The following is a 5062-nucleotide window of genomic DNA, read 5'->3' as shown; positions in this document are numbered from 1 at the left end:
CTTCCTGCTCCGTGTCCCCGCCCCCCCACAGGCCCCGCCCCGCCGCGCCCGGTCTCGCGAGAACAGCCCGGGGGCTGCCGGCACCCGTAGTGAGGTCCAACGGGCCACCGTACCCGGCTCCGAGTCCTGCCGCCCAGCGCGAGCGCGTTCTCTTCGAAGGCCGCTCCCTGGCACCCGGGGGCCACGGCCGCTGCCGGCCGCCACCCGAGTCCCCCTTTGTCAGGCACCCTTTCGTCGACCCCTCATTTCCGAGGCCCGGTTTTCTCTCGTCCGCCCGACGGCCCCCCCCCCCCCCCGCCCCCCCCCCCCCCCCCCCCCCTTCGGCCACGCCCCCTTCGGCCACGCCCCCGACCGCTGTCAGCCGCTCTCCCCGCCTCGCTCCCCGCCTCCTTCCCCGCCCCCGGAAAGGGGCAGATCCTTTCCCGGGCCCCAGCCTCTAACCTGCCCATCCGCCACACCCCCGCTTCCTTCCAGCGAGAACCGCGGCCCACCCTCCGGTCGGCCAGGTCCCTCCTCAGCCACCGTCCAACGGCGCCCTGAGCTACGCCCCCTTCGTTGGTCACGACCATTTACCTTCGTCGCGGTTCCTCTCCCCACCCCCCAGGCGGTTGGTCCCTTCGCGGCCACCGTCGAACCTCGCCTTCGGCCACGCCCCCGCCCGACGAGACCTGCAAACGGCGCGCAGTGCCTTCCCGGCCACCGTACCCACTTCGATTCGCCGTAGCGATCGGCAAATTTGCTTCACGTGTTCTACTCCCTCTCCCCCATCCCCCTTCGCTACCGTCCCGGCCACCGTCCGCCTATTCTTGTGCTTTTCCTGGGGGAAGTGCACGCGTGGGGGCCACGGTCCAGAGCCGACCGCGTAGCTTTCCTTCCTCTACGTCCCTGAGAGAAGACGGTCGGTCGCCCTTTCTCACGGGCGATCCTGGCCAGCTTCTTGGAGGAAGCGGCCTTTCTTTCTTTCCTTCTAATTCCACGTAGAGAGCTCCTCGGACACGGCGCCGAGAAGGAAAGGCCCCCGGCCCCCCAGAATCCAGGCTCCTGCTGAGCCCCTTCCCTTGTCCGGTGTTGGATCAGCTCCAAATGCATCGCTTCTGTACCGGGGCTCGTACAGAAGGGGGAGGGCTGAAGAGATGGGTGGGGTGGACGGATTCCTTTTCTTTGCACCCCCCCTCGCCCATCTGCCTTGAACGGAGATTGTTCTGGGAGCAGATGGGGGGCACTGCCTCCTCCTCCCTCTCCCCCCTCCAGCCCCTGAATCCAGAATGCTCCTTTGCCGAGGTGCGCCAGGCCCTCCCTCCCTACGGAAGCTCGGGTCGCTGAGGCCTATGTGGTTACTACTCCAAATGGGAGTAACTGGGGGGGGCCTCGATTGAAAGGGGAGCGAGGGATGAGGATCTAGGGGGACAGAGCCAAAATCAGCCAAGATTCAGGAACGATGTTTGCTCTACCCCCGGTGAAAGGTGGTGATGCGAGCCTGGCCAGCTGAGCTTCGACTGCCCCCTGGTGGTCAAAAATGTCCCGTGCCTGGTGGGGCGGGGGGTCAGCTAGACTTCCTCACTGCTCTATGATTTGTTCTGGGGACCGGAGTCGTTTCGGCCCTGCCCGACTCTCCCTCACCCAGTTTGGGGTTTTCTCGGCAAAGAGGCTGGACGGTTGGTCATTTCCGGATGAGGAAACTGAGGCAAACGGGGTCTGAGGTCGGATTTGAACTCGGATTTTCCCGATTGCCAACCTAGTGGTCTATCCACTGCCACTCAGCTGCCCCCACGCTGCTCTGTGATAGCACTTTGAAACAGCCATACCTGCCAGTGCTAAAAGAACTTCCAACACTGCCCTACCTGGAAAGCCCAGTGAGCTTTAACAAGGGGGAGGAATACCTTAGGGATTCACAGTTTTGCAAATTTGGAGACTTTAAAATGTTTCCTTCCACGTGAATTTTAAAATTTCTTTGACCTCTCCTTTTTACATTTCTTTAAAAGAATTCCACCCTCAGTTTAGGATCTACCGGTTGCATAAGTGAGTAAAGATAGGTTATGCCATTGGAAGCTGAGAATTACCTCCCCAGTCTTGAGGGGGACAAAACCCGTTGGATCATAAACAGAAAGTGAGCTCACACAGGAAAATCCAATTTCAGAATGTTCAGAACATCTCATGCATGGGCCCCAGGAGTAAGCCCAGACTCATTAGAAACAGCATACTGAAAATCTGCTTAGAAATGGAACCATGGAACCATTCATTCCGCTTGGAAAGACATTGAGCAGACCAGAGATCACGGTGAGCTGGTGCAAAGAGAGCGCCGGTCAGACGCTGACCTTTCTTCTGCTCCAACGGTGGATTAGATGGCTGCTCATCATGGATGATCTCAAGATAGGAATGCAGGCTTGGTTCAGCAGAAGCTGTTTTATCTTCAGGAAGTAGGAGTAGAGCTCATTGAAAACTTTTTTTTTTTTAATGTGTAACCATGAATCTGTTTCCTACAAGTTTTTTTAAAGTATGCATTAAATTGAACATGGTAGTAGTAACACTGCTTTATTTTTTTGTGTCCCTTTCTGAATTTCCTTCTCTCTTGTGTTTAAATGTTTCACTACTACCTCTCTCCCTCTCTCTCTCTCTCTCTCTCTCTCTCTCTCTCTCTCTCTCTCTCACTCTTACTCACTATCCCCTACATTCTTCCCTCCCCACCAAAGAAAACTGCCAACGCTCACAAAAAATGAGTTGAGCAAGTCAGGGCCACACACTGGCTGTGCCTGGTAATATATGTCTCATTCATGCAGCGTCAGTCTTCTGGAGTTGTGTGTGCTCACTGCTATCCATTCCAACTAATAGAGGCAAAGAACCCCCTCTAACACTTGCCAGACGGGTCATTCAGCTTCACCTTATAGACCTCCCCAAGGAGGGAGAACCTGCTACCAGTCCATGCTTCTTTGCATTCCACTTTGGCCAGCTAATTATTAGGAAGTTTTTCTTTGCCATCAAGCATCAGTCTGTCTCTTTGTAACTTCTGACTGTTGCTTCCAGTTCTGCCTCTAGGACCAAAGGGAACAAATCTATCTGCTTTTCTCCATGACAGGCCTCCAGATACCCTAACATAGCCATCATTCCCTCTCCCTGATTCTTTTCTAAAGGCTAAACCAACCCAGTTCCCTCAAATAACTTTCCTATCCCATGGGCTCAATGGACACTGATAAGCTGGGGTGGAGGTCTTGGACACCCTACCTCCACCCCAGCTTATCAGCATCCTTAGATTGTGGTGTGCAGGACTTATCGCTATACTTGGGGTGAGGTGTGATAAGGATGGAGAACCATCGAGCTGTGGATAACCTTCCTCTTCCCAGAAGCCATGCTCTTCCACACAGCCCAAGATTTCATCACCTTTAAAAAATTTTTTTTTGGCAACCACATCACACTGCTAATGTATTGAACATTCTCTCCTGTAAGACCTCCAGATCTTTTTCAAAGAATTGCTGTTTTTACTTGATTTTTTTACATCTATCCCAATTGAATTTTATCTTATTAGAGTCAGTCCAATGTTAGCTCATTGAGATCCTTTTATCCCATCATCATCTGTATTAGTTTTCCATCTCAACTTTGTGTTGTCTGTGAATTTGAGTAGACAGACCATTCATGGCTTCATCCATCTTTTGCCACTTTGACATTGAATCATAATGACAATAGATTCTCATCATACAATCATGTCTGAATCATCTGGTTATACTGAAGGCAGTGATTGAGTGCCAGAACTGGATTCAGGAAGACCTGGGTTCAAATCTGGACTCAGACACTTACTAGCTAGCTGTGTGATCCTGGACTAGTCACTTACCTTTTCCTCATATGTAAAATAAGGATAATAATAGCACCTACCTCCGAGGGCTGTTGTGAGGATAGCATGAAGAAGATATTCCTCAAGTACTATGAAAACCTTAAAGCATTATGTAAATGCTCCCTCTTCTAATTATGGTCTAATCAAGAAGGGTCAAACCCAGAGCTACTAGTCACATGTGCCCACCAGATTCCCCAGTGTTGCCCAACCCAGATTAAACTCTGATTGGGAAATATTAAATAAATACAATACGATAGAAAAAATTACATTTTTAAACTAAGTTGATATGTGGCCTGCAGGGCTCCTTATGTTTGGTTTATTGATTCCTGTTTTTTTTTTAAATACTTTTTATTTATTTCATTATTTCCTAATTACATGCAAAATTTTTTTAACATTTTTAAAAATTGTGAGTTCCAAATTCTCTCCCTCCTACCCCTCCCCCATCCTTGAGAAGGCAAGTAATTTGATATCGATTATATATGTGAAATCATGCAAAACATATTTCCACGTTAGCCGTGTTGCAAAAGAAAATACAGATTAAAACCCGAGAAAAAATAGATTTTAAAAAATATGCTTCTATCTGCACTAAGAGTTCTTCAGTTCTGTCTCTGGAAGTGGAGACCATTTTTCATCATGAGTCCTTTGGAATCGTCTGGGGTCACTGTCCTCATCAGAGGAGCTAAGTCCTTCGCAACTGATCATAGTACAATATTGCTGTTATTGGGTACGATGTCCTCCTGGTTCTGCACACTTCACTCAGCATCAGACCATACAAGTCTTTCCAGGTTTTTCTGAAGTCTGCCTGCTCATCATTTCTTATAGCACAATAGTATTCCATGACATTCATATACCACAACTTGTTTAGCCGTTCCCCAATTGATGGGCATCCCCTCAATTTCCAGTTCTTTGCCACCATTAAAGAGCTGCTATAAATGTTTGTGTACATATAGAACTTTTTCTTTTTGTGATTCCTATTTCTTTCCATCATCTGCACAAGAAGGGTCTCAAATACCTTATCAAAAGCTTTGCTAAAATCTATGTAAACTATGTCAACAATTCTCTTGTCTAGTTTAGTAATCCTACAGAAAAAGGAAAACGAGGTGGGTCTGATGCGACCTGTTCTTGTTGAAGCCATGGTCTTTTTGGTAATTGCTGCAAACCCAATTGAGTGAGCTGGGGTAGCTTGATCCTTGAGCACCACCTGGTGGATTGCATAGTCATAGCATCCAAAGTAGTTAC

Source organism: Vombatus ursinus, unplaced genomic scaffold, assembly GCF_900497805.2.
Source record: "Vombatus ursinus unplaced genomic scaffold, bare-nosed wombat genome assembly UNPS02014239.1, whole genome shotgun sequence".
NCBI classification, from domain to species: Eukaryota; Metazoa; Chordata; class Mammalia; order Diprotodontia; family Vombatidae; genus Vombatus; species Vombatus ursinus.
Note: the sequence above shows the minus strand (reverse complement) of the source record.